This window comes from Jaculus jaculus, chromosome 2 (genome assembly GCF_020740685.1).
Source record: "Jaculus jaculus isolate mJacJac1 chromosome 2, mJacJac1.mat.Y.cur, whole genome shotgun sequence".
Taxonomy (NCBI): Eukaryota; Metazoa; Chordata; class Mammalia; order Rodentia; family Dipodidae; genus Jaculus; species Jaculus jaculus.
In genome coordinates this window covers 130,307,947-130,322,577 of record NC_059103.1, presented here as the reverse complement: position 1 = coordinate 130,322,577, position 14,631 = coordinate 130,307,947, and the positions used below count along the sequence as shown (strand labels likewise).

At 39.3% G+C, this 14,631-nt stretch overlaps 1 pseudogene; it reads right to left on the bottom strand.

Moving 5' to 3' along the window:
- LOC123458693 overlaps positions 1–14,042 on the bottom strand; it is an 81,369-nt pseudogene extending 67,327 nt beyond the window's left edge.
- Between the last annotated feature and the right edge of the window lie 589 nt (positions 14,043–14,631).

Here is a 14,631-nt window from a genome sequence, read left to right as displayed (position 1 = left end):
ATCCAAGACCCACGTAAGCCAGATGCACAAGGGGCACCTGTGTCTGGAGTTCCTTTGTAGTGGCTGGAGGCCCTGCTGTGCCCATTCTATCTGCCTCCTTCTCTCTCTCTCTCTCTTTGTCTCTCTCCACTAAATAAATAAAATATTTTAAAAAGAGAGTTAAATGAACTGAAGGTGAGCCAAAAATAGAGAACTTCAATAACAAGGTGGTTAAGCTAAGTGAAGACCACCAAGGATGCAAGACAGGATGGTACTGGTCAGTAGGTGGGGGCTCAGGAGGGAGGGCACAGTTCTGGCTATAAGCTGGAGCTTAGGTGAGAGGGAAGGCACAGGTGATTGATCAGCAAGAACTCTGGATGAAGGGGATGGCTCAGGTGCGTTGTCAGGAGCCCAGGCGAGAGGGACAGTGTGGGCAACTGGCAGGAGCACTGGAGGAGGGGACTACATGGCTGTCACCTCCAGTGAGAGGGCATGGTGCACATACCCTAGTCTGCAGAACCTGTAGGTAGCACAGCAGGGAACCTGGTCAGGGGGGTGCATCTGGGGAGGGTGGTTGGGGGGACCCAAGGGTCTAGCAGGCTACCGGAGAGAATGGGAATGAGCAGATTGCCTACTGTGCCCTTCGGTGCCCACTCACTGGAGGTCTGCTAAGACCTACTCACACTGGAGCCTCACAGATCTTGCTTGGTATTACACTGGGAGCTGGAGCATGGTTAGGCAGAAGCCATTTGACCAGAAGTCCCCTAAAAACCAATTTTCTAAATTAATTTCAAGTATGATATTTAAGCTTTAAGGTGTTCTTAAATGGTTACAAGTGGATATCTATGTTATGCAGCTGCTCTGTAAGGAGAGCCAGGAGTTCAACTTCCTTGTAAAGGAATCCATTATTTGTAGTCACTTCTTACTGAGTCCATAATGTCATGTTAAGGAGTTTGGCTCATCACTTAAACCTTAACAGTGAAGGACAGTCAACAGAGGTTAACTGCTTTTGCTAGATATTTTTAGCATCCAATATCATAAAAGTTCTTGCTAAATTATTATCTCTCTTTTGGATGGTCTCAAGTGATTTTCCTTCAAGAGGAAGTAATTGACTTGACATTAGCACTGAGTGCTTGTCTCAATTTGGTTGAGTTATTATAGCAAAATACTACACGGTAGGTGGCTTATAAACCCAGATATTTATTCGAAGGATTGTGGAGCATGGCAAGTTCAAAGAGCTGATGGGTTTGGTGAATAGCCTAATGTATGGTGACTAGATGGTGCCTTTTAAGTGTTTTTACATGGTAAAAGAGATGAAGGGGCTCCCTTAACCTATTTTATGAGGGTACAAATCAATGCAGGCAAAGTGTATAAGACTTAATGCTTTCCCAAACCCCAGTGCCATCACTTTAGAGGTTAGAATTTCATTGCATGAATGTTGAGCAGGGAGGTAGACACAAATAATTAGAACATAGCAAATTTGTTAGTAAATCATGTTGTTGACGTGACAGGATTCCTGAGAGAAATAATTGTAAGGAGGAAAGGTGTAATTTTACTTATAGTTTCAGCCCAATATTGGCTGACTCCATTGTCTCTTGGCCACCATAAGGCCATCCTGGTTAAAGGGTGTGGTGGAGCTGCTTACCTCTTGGTAGCCAGGAAGCAGAGAGACGTAAGAGGAAGGGAAAGAAGACAAGATACATTCTTCAAAAGCACATCTATAGTGACATACTTCCTTCCACCAGACCTGTGATGGTTAGTCTTGGTTTTCAACTTGACATGCTTAAGAATTTTCATGGAAACAAATCTCTGGGAATATCTGTGAAAGATTAGGCTAATGAAAAGGAGAAGACCCATCCTAAATGTAGGTGGCATCATTCCATGGCCTGGCCATCCTGATTGTGTGAAGAGGAGAAAGCTCTTGCTGCCATGACTTCCACGCCACGATGGACTGTACCCTTTTCCTGGAAGCCAAAATAAACCCTTTCTTCCTTCCTTAAGTTGCTCTTGTTAGGTATCTGCTGCAGCAAGAAGAGGAACTAACACACGTCCCTACCTTCTACTGTTTCTACCACCTCCCAGTATGCCATCAGATTTGTACCCACAAACAGGTTAATGTATTCCTGAAGTCATAGTCCTTATGATCCAGTCCCCCCCACAAAAAAACCCTCACTTCTGAACATTGCTTTATCAGAAACCAAACCTTCAACATATGAGCCTTCTTGAGGGAAAACTTCATATTCAAACCATAGCAGCAATGTTTATGGATCCATCTTTACTCATTTGATAACAATGTCTCTGGTGATTTTGTCCCCATTACGTTAATCATTCCTATTACGTGGACTTCAGGGTGGTCAAAGGCTGAGTAGTTTCTCTTTGGTCTTTGAACATAGGCTATTTCCAACATTGTTGGAAGCTCTGCAAAGCCAACTCCTCTGTAAAGGTTCCAGATGATTTATGCAAATGACAATAGAACCAACAGAATGGCTGTACTGGACACTGAGGCAAACTGCAGAATCTCATATTTGTCATGGTCGGAGAAAACAACTGGTAAGTTGGCCATCCAAATGTCAACCTGTCTGAAAGGCAAAGGAATGTAGTTATCTCACATTTAGCCTTCTGAACTTCTTTCCATTTCCTCACTGTGACAGTGAAATATAATGTGTCTCTAATATTTAAGTAATAAAAATATCTGAGTGTGATTTGGAGGGAAAAAATCAATGGGATATTAGTTGGTACCATATTGCCTTTAAAAGTCTTCTATTAAATGTACAGTTAAGTCTTTTATAGATACAATTTGCCAGGAATTCTCTTCAGGTACCTGTAAAAGCTTATCTTTTTTCTTAAAAAATATTTTTTTATTGACAACTTCTATACTTATAGACAACAAACCATGGTATTTCCCTGAGCTCCTCTCCTCTTTATTTTCCTCCCCTACTTTCTCTGCTCTCTGTCATATCCCCTCCCTCTCTCCATTAGTCTCTCTTTTAATTTGATGTCATCATCTTTTTCTCCTACTACGAGGGTTTTGTGTGGGTTTTGCTAGGCACTGTGAGGTCTTGGATATTGAGGCCAAATTCTGTCCTGACGGTTGTATATAAGGAGTGGTATCCTTTCTTTGGCTCTTATATTCTTTCTGTCACCTCTTCCACAATGGACCCTGAGCCTTGGAGGATATGTTTCAGTTCTGGACACTCCTCTGTCCCATATTCTCAACACTATGATGCCTTTTGGGCACTTGCTAACATTCCCATGGTGACCTTGGTGTTTCCTGTGCCTCAGAATTTGCAGAATCCCTGGCAGGGTAGCTGTGCATTGGCAGTTATTGCTGGTGATTGGATTCCCCTGTTCTTAGGGTATGCCAATGTCTTGTTCTCCTCCTCCTCCCTCCCACCTAAATTTGGATAGCAAGTGGGTATTATCTTTGTTAGTTAGTACTTCTAAATCTCATATTTTTGGTGCTCTTATTATTTATTTCTATGGATAGTTGTTTTTAAATAGTTTTCAATATGAATTTTGGTTTAGCAAAAATATTATGGGTTTCAATATGGAATTTTCATACATGTACATGCTCATTCATTCCCCTCCCACAGCTGGCTTACGTGGGTCCTAGGCAAGCACTTAACTGCTAAGCCATCTCTCCAGCCCACATGTACTCCATTTTCATCATTTACCTGTTGCTGGACATCCAGGAACGCTCCATTTTTCAGCTATGATGAACAGTTCAGAAATAAACATGACCATACAAGTATCTCAGTGATATGTTGACTTAGTGTCCTTTGGGCGTGTACTCTGGTGTGCTATAGCTGTGCTACATGGTAGTTCTAGGTTTCATTTTTTTTTTTTTTTTTTTTTTTGTGGAACCTCTGTACTGCTCTCCATAGTGTCTGTACCAGTTCCCTTAGTAGTGCTTACTGGTTCCCTCTTTTCCACATAATTTGTCTTCTTGATGATCAACATTCTGACCTGGGTGAGATGGGATTTCAAAGCAGTTTTAATTTACATTTTCCTAGTGGCTAAGAAGGTTGAACACTTACAAAAAAATTGATTTTTTAAAATAAAAAGTTTGCACATATAGACCTCCCCTATTCTGCTGAAGGTCTTTGGTTGGGTTATAGGTATTCATTGTGAGAACCAAGAGGCCTCAGTCTCTGTAGGGGTGGAGGAAACATGGTGCCTTGGGCTATTCCCACCCACCCTGAGGCTGTTACAGTTTTTCATGATGCTCCCTGAGCCTTGGCAGGAAAGATAGAGATCTAATTTAATGCTGCTTTCTCTGTAGACTCTGGATCTCTGTTTTTATGAGGTTTGAGTGACCACAATGTCTGTTTCTATTTTTCTGTAACTGGTTTTCAGGTTCACTGTGACAGCAGTATTCATATCACTGTTTCCCCTGTCATGACTTCTAGGCCTGGAAAGATAAGGTGGAGGTGACCCACCTCCTGGTAGACAGTCCACTCTCTTTTCTAGATGTGTTGATGTATATTTGTTCTCCCCTGTATTCTCTATCCATAAAATAGAACCAATTCTCCAACCAAAAGTGAGAAGTTTGAATAAAATGGGAAAAGCTTAGTCATTAGGAAGATATATTGCTGTGCATATCCATTCTTCTTAGAGAGCAGTGGAGGCTCTCTCTGGATACTGCTGGTTTCCTGTTTTAGGGATTCTGGCTTGGTTTTCAGAACCAGACATGAATTTGCCCCCTACTGAGAAGTTCCTATGTCCAATCCATAAGCAGTTGGTTACCTATATCAGCTGAGTGTCACTATTGCACAATTGTGTACTTCTTGTTCAGCTGGTTGATTTTGGAACTGGTGGAATCTTCTGCTTAATCAATCAGTTGACATCTGTTATTCTTTAGCTGCTCTTATAGCACTTTCCAGCACTGTAATTCCCTTTCCATTTGTGTTAGTTTGAGTAGATGACCCCCAATACATTCAGTGTTTTATTAGTTTATAGACTGCATCTGCAGCCACTTGGCTGGAGGCAGTGTTACTGGGTAGATCTTAAGGTGTGGTGGTGGGTTTGTGATTTCAACCTAAAGATATGCAAAGTGTGCTGAGCTGTAGTTCCTGAAGTGTGCTGTGCTGTGTGGCTTTTGGCTTTTAGGCTTTTGCTTCTGTTTCTGTGTTTGGTCCTATAAAGCAGGCCAGCTTCTTCTGCCATTATGGAACTTCCCCTGGTTCTGAGGCTTCAATAAATATGCCTTCTTCCATAACTGTGCCTGGTCTGGAAGCTCATCTCATGAACCTGAAGCTTTCTGCTACAGAAGTTACCTACATCAGCTGTGTCACTATTGCACAATTGTATACTTCTTATTCAGCTGGTTGATTTTGGAACTGGCGGGATCTTCTGCTTAATCAATCAGCTGACATCTGTTATAGCGCTTTCCAGCACTATGATTCCCTCTCCATTCCAGCATGATCACTTGATGTCCTGTGGCTGCTGGCTGTGGTAACATCAGCAAATAGGGACATATCTTTTAGCTCTTGCAATGAACACTTTTTAAAGAATATTACCTAGTCATTTGTTTTGTCCTTCTGAGAACTGTCTATGCAGTTCATTAGCTCATTTATTGATTGGATTATTTTTAAAATACCTTTAAAAATATAGTTATTTAATTGTTTATTTATTTACTGGGGTGTGTGTATGTAAGAGGGAGGGAGGGAGAGAGAGAGAGAGAGAGAGAGAGAGAGAGAGAGAGAGAGAGAGAGAGAGAGAGAATAGGCATACCAGGGCTCCAGCCACTGTGAATGAACTCTAAATGCATATGTCACCATGTGTATCTGGCTTACGTGGGTTCTGGGGAGTCAAACCTAGGTCCTTAGGCTTCTCAGGCAAGTGCCTTAACTGTTAAGCTATTTCTCCTGCCCTATTTTGTTTCTTTTTAGGAGCATAATTGTTGCACTTTCTTTACATGTCCTAGATATAAATAGTGCCTGACATAATAGTGGCAAATATCTTTTCCTACTGTGTAGAACATCTCTTTACTCTTCTGATTGTTTTCCTTGGTTGCAGAAGGTTTTTATTTTCATGCTGTCACATTTGTCAAATTTTGGAATTATTGTCTATGCTAGTACAGATATTTGCAGAAAGTCCCCAAATTGCTTAATGATAAGTCATTGATAGACTTGCTATATGCTGAGGTATAGTAACAGCAAGCCATGGAAGAATGTCTATCGATCTCTGCAGCATGCAACATTCTAGAAATGCTGGGAGGAACAGAAGCAGGGAATCAATAGAGCTAGTGAGTGACATGTACTAGAGGAAGCTGAAGCTGTTTCTGTGAGATTACTCTCGAGCCTTTGGAAGCAGATCATCAAGGATCATGTTTTAAAGTTACTAAGTTTTTTGTATGATAAATATCCAATATGTTACTAGTGGCTCTATCTGCATGTTTCTTGGCATCTTATTCAAAGAATTTGAAAATACACACACACACACACACACACACACACACACACACACACACACGCACACACACACACAAAAGGTGACTCAGCAAGAAATTTTATTAGAAACAAAATGATAGCACACTGTCAATAGGAGCTGTGGGCCACCTGACTACTAGGAAAATACTCAAGGACCTCTGGTTTTAAAACTTCTTTTAAAGAGTCCACAAGAAAGAGGGGTCAGTTGCTAATGGGCATAGTTTGTGTGGGTCTCTATTTGGATTGACAGACTTGAGATACATAGCCTTTTCTCTACTTGGCATATCCCTTTCCACAGTACATCTGATTTTAATCATATCTATGCCTTATTATGCATAGACATAAGATGGTAAGTAGGCAATTCTTCATCAAAGTTTACTTAAGGGCTGTATTTTAACTTACTGTGCATGCATCCAAAACCAGTGTAGGCTGGATAACCCTGTTTCCCAACCCTAAATATATCTTGGAATATATTTGAATAGAAATTGGCCACAAAAGGGATGTTAGTCAAACTTTCGAGGGAAAGAGAGATTTATTTCACTCTTTGAAGAGGAGTGTATATGTAGCTCGATGTTGGTGAGGTGCTAGGTTTCCTGCAGGTTGATAGATGTCTTTTTGGGAAAAGAGGGTGTTTACTGCCCATACTAAGTGGTGTTCCCGGTTGCTAAGCTAGCTTCCTATGCTTGCCTGCCTCCAATACAAAACTACAGGTAGTCCTTGTGTTAATATTTTATTTTTTAATCATTCTCTTGCTCTATGTTAGTTAATTTGCATCAATGTGACCAAAACATGACAGAAAGAACTTAAGGAGGAAAGATTTATTTTTGTTCATGGTTTCAGAAGATTTCAGTCCATCATTGTGAGGAAGGGAAGCAGAAGGTGTGTGTGGCAGAGACCATTAACATCATGTTCAACTAGGAAGCAGAGAACATGACAGGAATTAGGGTTTAAGTATGCCCTTCAGGGTAACCTGTTTCTGTTAGCTAGACCCCACTGGATAAGGATTCTACTACCTTCTAAAATAGTTACCAACTGGGAAATAAGCATTCCAAATATGGGCTTTTGAAGAGCATTTCAAATTCAGACAACAGCAACAACTCATAACCCATAACTTATTACAAACACCCTTGTAACAATTAACATGATATGCATGTGATAAATAGATCTTATTTATTTAAATGATACTGATTTTTAAATAAAAACCCAACTGTAAAAGAGTCTGTCAGAGTGGTTGGTAATGACAAAGACTGAATATACAATGACAATATAAATGTGTGGGGTAAAAGACTCCTATGCTTAATGAATTTGCTTCCCTTGCACATCATGTATATACTACAGAAAAGGAAACAGTATGGTGTCATCAAGTCAATAAAGGTGAGTTCCTCTGTTAACAAATTAGTCTGTTTAACTAATTACCATCACACAAAGAAAATTGAAACTTATTTGATTAAATTTTCTACTTATCTGGCTATTCTATTATTTCTTTCATTCCCCTTTAAAAAAATTTCTCAGGTGTTTTAAAAATATCCACTGCATTTGTTTATGTGGTTAAAATCTTAAGAATAAGGTCTTATTGGGGTTTCATAAATGACTGGATAAAAGTGCTTGCCAACTTTATTTCTGCACTGTGGTATAGGAAGTAGTTTCAGCCAGTTTGGGCTGAATGGGACTTGTGGGTCTTTGGTCAGATAAATATGTCACTTTCTCTTCACATGGGTATTTATGAAATATTTAGCTAGAAGCAAGGTTACCCACAATATTAATGGCTGCAAATTATCTGACTGCGATATTTAATAGCTGCAAGTCCCTTGTGTGTAATGTAACAGCAGGGATTACAGCCTTGTGTCTTTGCATCTGGACACCTAAGTTCCTCTAAATTCTGTTCAATAGCCTTTCAAATGAGGGTCCTGGATGAGGTCACATTTAAATGTCTTTCCTGCTGCATTATGCCTTGTTTTAGGCATGTAGAGCTGAATGATAAATCACAATAGAAAAAGTAGAATACACATGGGTTACAAAAGAAATTAAAAGGAATTAGCATATATATGCTCTTAGATTAATTAAAATGTAATTATGACATAGAATTTCCATCTAATTTGAGCTTATGTCTTAAGAAATTTTACAAAATCTAAGAGAGCCAAAATCCATTATAAATATATAACAAAGTACAAAATTCAAGAAAGGATGTTGCCAAATGAACCATGGCCATATTGATGAAATTGTTGTATGACTGTCTAAAATAATAAGATGTGACTTTTAAGAACTATTTTATTTATTTATTTGAGAAAGAGAGAGAGGAAGAATGGGTCCAACAGTGTCTCTAGCCACTGCAAACGAACTCCTGATGCATGCTCCACCTTGTGTATCTTGCTTTACGTGGGTACTTAGATAGGCTTCACAAGCAATCATCTTAAAGGATAAGCTATGCCTCCAGCACAAGATGTAACTCTTGATTCCACAGTAACAAATGCATTACTAGTTTTTAAAAATATAGTTCTAAGAAATTTGTCATCAGATGCTGCATAAACACAATGAATTTTTCTAACAGAAAGTAATTTTCATAATTATGCATACCCAGTGAGTACATGGAAATTTACTTGTTGGTTGAATTACTTGATTTAGAAATAAGCAATAAGATAATAGGATGACTTCTGTAGTAAGGAAACAATTGACATGTCCACACTCAAACTGCTAAGTGAATCAGCTGGAAATCAAGCAATGTAAAAAGAGAATACATGACTTCTAATAAGGCAAAAACTATCCTATGGGGAAAACTAAGTATCAAGTGTTCATAGCTGGGCTTGGCAAATACTTTAAGCTATATAAAGTGCAAGGAAGAAACTAGAATTTCAAATCTGGAAATAAATAACAGATAGCTACAAATATTCAACATTGCCAAGTTACATAGGTCCAGATATATAGTAATATTGGGAGACTTAAATCTAAAAATCAGCAAAGAAACTTCAGAGTTAAATTATACCATTATCAACTGGACTTAACAGATATCTATAGAGTATTCCACCCAACAGATAGGTAATATATATTCTTCAGCAGCTCATAGAATTATCTCTAAAATTTGTCACAGAGTAAACCTTGACACATATAAAAAAAAAAAAAATGAGGTGAAGGCCAGCGCGATGGCTTAGTGGTAAAGGTTTCTGCTGGCCAAGCCAAAGGAGCCGGTTTCAATTCCCCAGTACCTTTGTAAAGCCAGATGCACAAGGGTGCACATGCATCTGGAGGTCGTTTGTGGTGGCTAGAGGCCCTGAAGTACCTGTTCCCTCTTCTGCTTCTTTCTCTCTCTCTTTCAAATAAATGCATAAAATACAAAATTAAAAAATTGGGTAATCCTTTGTATCCCATGAGATCACAGTGGAATATGTGTAGAAATTAACAATAAGAGGGAATTAGGAGACCTCACAAATTCTTGGAGAATGAACAACACACTTTTGAATGAATGATGGACTATTGCAAATTTAAAAATTCTTAGAAACAAACAAAAATGCTAATAAAATCTACTAGGTCCTCTGTGAAACAGGTAAGGTCTTAAGAGGAAAGCATATAGCAATATGTGCTCATACCAGGAAATGAGAGATCTGAAATAAGCAAGCTAATGTCCCACCTAAAGGCCCTAGAAAACAAAAGGGAATAAATTCCAAACCCAATGGATGACAAGAAATAGTAAAAATTAGGGCAGAAATTATTGAAATAGAAAAATACAGAGAATTAAGCAAATGAAGAAGAGTTGGTTCTTTGAGAAAATAAATAAGATTGATAAACTCTTAGCTGAACAAACACAAGGGAGAGAGAAGGCCCAAGTTAGCCAAATCAGAGACATAAAAGGAGTCATTTCAACAGACTGCTATGAAGTCTCAGACATCACTAGATGAAAACATATTTCAAAAAGCTGGAAAACTAGAAGAAATGGACATAATTCCTCATATGTATAACATCCAGTTAAAACTGGATGACAACAATAAGTTAAATAGACCAATTGTAAGCAATGATGCTCACAAAAGTAATACAAATGGCTACTAAGTTCTACAAAAAAGGTTCAACATTCTTGTCACCAGGGACATAATAAAAAATCTTGAGATACTATCTTATCTGAGTGTTGTAGTTGACCTCTCATTGCTGGGACAAAGCTACTTAAGGCAGCTGGTAGGAGGAAAGTTTTGTCTTCTAGTCTTGAGGGGAGCTTCATGATGACAGGGGAAAACATAGCATGAACAGAGGTTTGGCATCACCTCTGTCACAGCTGGTGGAAAACAGCAATAAGAGACTGAACCAAGTTTTGGCAATGGGGAGCTGGCTATAACACCCCTAAGTCCACCCCCAGGAACACCTCTTCCAGAAAGGGTACACTTCCAGAATTACCATCAACTGGGGCCAAGCATTCATGGCATATTAGTTTATAGGAGACATCTGATTAAAACTACCACACCCAATAAAAATGATTAGTAAGATAACTGAAAACAAATGTTAGTAATGATGTGGAGGATGAGGGACCCTTACTTACTGTCAGTGGGAGAGAGTACCAGAACTAGTGTATGGAAATCAGTATGAAGGTATCTAAAAAAAAATTAGAAATGGAACTCTCATGCGACCCAGGTATACTACTTTTGGTCTAAGGAATCCTCCGTCTACTATAGAGATACTTGCATATCCATATTTAGTACAGTTTAGTTTACAAAACCTAAGAATTAGAATCAGCATAGATGTCCATCATCAGTTAAGTAGGTAATAAAAAGTGTGGGTCATGTACGCAATGGAATTCTATTAAACAGTAGGGAAGAATAAAATTATTAAATTTGAAGAAAAATTGATGGACCTGGAAGGAATCATATTATGAGAAGTGACACAAACTCAGAAAGATCAAAACCTCATGTTCTCTCTGACATGTGACTCTTAGCTTTTAATATCTGTAAGTATGTACATAGAGGAGGAAAATATGGATAAAACCTACAAAAATAGAGCTGCAACCAAAAGCAAGTATCAAAAGATTAGCTGGAAGAGGGGTTAAGGAAGAGTAAGGGACACATATGACATGTGAACAGAAGGAGGGGAGGATGTTAGGTGAGGGAAGAAATTGTGGGGAGGAGGGGATTGAAGATAGCACGGGACCAGGAATCAACAAAAAGAAATTGTATTTGAAAATGCCAGAACAATTGCTACCTAAATCTCTTTATTCTAACTAAAGAAGAAAGAAATAGAGAAAGACAGGAAGAAAGAAAGGAAGAAAAAAACAGAAGAAAAAGTCCAGAACTAAAAGTTAGAAAGCAGAAAAGTCCATTCACCTCATTATAGTTCATGTGTAAATATATGTGAATATGTTTTCAGAATTGATCTTAAAATTTTATACATGTGTTTAGAAATATTTTTATAAATTCTGTAAATATTCCTTTAAAAGCTCACCTAATGAACATGCAGCATATAAATATATTACCTTCATCTCTGAAACATTTAATACCAGATACTTGTAGTCAGTAAAGCTTGAGGTCTGACAGTGTATTCTGCCAGTCCTCACTATGAAGGAAGCCATCTTTCTTCTAAACACACTAGGAACTGAAGCTCCAAACTTTGGAAGGAATTGACAGCTCCCGGACTTATTGGTTGGGCATCACTCTTCAGATATGCATGTCACATGAATATTGAAGGCTAGAGGCTTGTTTTGGAGTTGACCTAAAATATGAACTCCTGTCATGTGCCCCAGCAGCCAAAACCCTGCCATTATCTGAGAAGTCACAGCAAAGACTGTTGCTCAAAGGTACAGCTTCTAGAGCTGGGAGATGGCTTGCAGTGGACAATGCTTGTTGCAGTTGTGTAGCAATTTCTGCATGACTGGAACGTTGAATTGAAATGTTCCTTCGCAGAGGGAAGAACAGGAAATAAATAAGGCTGGGAAGGCTAAAATTTAAAAGGTCACAAAAGTCCCCTTCCCAGGGTTGTAGGGTCAGTAAACAACTGCCGAGGGTGAAAAGAGACTGAGCAGTTGTGTGTAGTGTGGTCCAGAGACGCAGGTTCTGTGAGTTGCCACCAATGCTGGGGTGGGCTGCCTTTGAGTTCCTGTAAGCAACTGGTCATCCTGGTATAATCATGCCTTGTTCTGTCATCTGAGCCATATCTGGGTTAAATAGATGTGTGCTCATGGCTGCCTGGGGAGAAAGTTCCATGCAACACTGCACAGGCATGGGGACCTGCACTTAGATCCCTGGTAACCAAGTAAAAGCTTAGCACAGTGGCAGATACCTGTAATCACAACCAGGGAAGTTGAGGTAAGATGGCCCCCAGAGCTTGCTATCTAATTTGCTTAGCTGAATGAGTGTACTCTGGCCTTCCTGAGAAATCCTGTCTCATGAAAATAAGGTGAAGTGTGATAGAAGACACCCGTTGACATTTGGCATCCACATGAACATGAGCCTGCATGCATACCTGCATGGCCACATGTGTACACACATACAAACACACACACACACACACACACTACACACACACACTACACACACACACACACACACACACACACACACACACACACATATTCAAAAGAAAGGTGCAGTGTGTACTGGATACACCTACTCACTTTCCTAGGACCTTGCCATTTTAGCGTCAGCAAGGCTGGCAACATGTAGCCTATCCACAGATTACCCCCATCTGTAGTTTGTTCCTCCAACAAATATTGTAGTAGGTGGGGAACCAGGTGTCCAAGTTCTATCAGAATATCTCCATTATGTGGATCCTAGATATATACGTGACTGCCATAAAGGGTAGCAGCAAGTAATGCTCCACCAGGAGAAAAGTCCTATGGTGATATCCTCATAGTTTCCATATCATAGTATATTTATCCACATTCCAAACAATAACTGCTTTACTGGCTCAAATGAGCACAACTTAGAAGAGTCAGGGAGAATGCACACTTGCACACCCAGTTGTGATGCCACCTTGATATTTGTGTAGTGTTTCCATCATCTTTTGTGTCCCACCCTCTGAATTTTGACATATGAAGCTAACACTACAATCTAGCTCCCATCTGGAACAAAAGTTCAATGTCTGAACTCTTCAGTATGGCCCACAAAATTTAGGAAGAATTTCTTTTATACACATTCCATATCTAATAGTTTAATTCTGTGGCATATACATTCCAAATTTAATTGTTTAATCCTGTGGCAAGGAGAAGACGATCTCTTCCTCATTGGAATCAATGTCATATTATATTTCTTCTGCTTCATTTTTGGTATTGAAGACCCAAATGCAAGATTCCAGACTGTCAGTTCGCAGTCTATAATATGTTCATGCAGCAGCTTATTTTCCAATAACCATCACTATTTTGTCACGGCCAGTTTAGAATCTTGAATTAGTAATACTCTTGAAGCTGTGCAAAAGAAAGTTCTTAAGGTACCAGTGTCATGGTAAAAAAGCAAACAAACAAACAAAAAAATCCCCCAAACTTAATTGTACCATATCTTTGTGAATAAGCTAAGTATGAATCATCTGGGTCAAAAAAAAAAAAAAAAACACTTTACTTTTCATGATCATATTTGTTGTCCAAAAAAGCCGCTGGAACTAAAAGTCATTGATAGTATATGGTCTCATAATCTTTTTCTCCTTGACCTTTGGGGAAAAGCTGGCCATCAATCAGTGTGACATTGCCTGATTCTGGGGATGTGCTGCAGTGCAAGGCTACATTGGCTCCCACAGGATACACAGAGAAAACACTTGGAGGCCTTGTATTGAGCAAGGGGGTCAAAGTAGTCAAAAGACCCACTACACTTCCTCCTACCTACAGACCGAGACAACCTCCTCAGTGCCATCAATGGTAAATAGACAGTGAGTTCTTTTAGTTTTATAGGAATGGATTCTTGTAGTTCTTTGAATATATTTGAAGCACCAAGTTTAAAATTTTTGTCTACTCCATGGGGGAATACATCCTTGATACTGAAAACTTAAAACAGGGGTAGTCATGAGCCCTAGGGGTGTAACATCTGCTGATGTCTGGAAAAATGTATATACTATGATTATCAAACTGCCCAGTAAGCACTTCCTTAATACACAAGACCCTGGAGAGGGTAGGATCAAGACTGACCTAAATCTCCTACACCTTCCCTCCCTCCCTCTCACCCTCTCCCCTCTATCTCTCTCCTCTCTAACTCTTGTATATTAGTTTTCTTTTTCCTCAATTTCTTAGTGGACACTGACCTGTAACCCCCACTTCCAGCTTGAG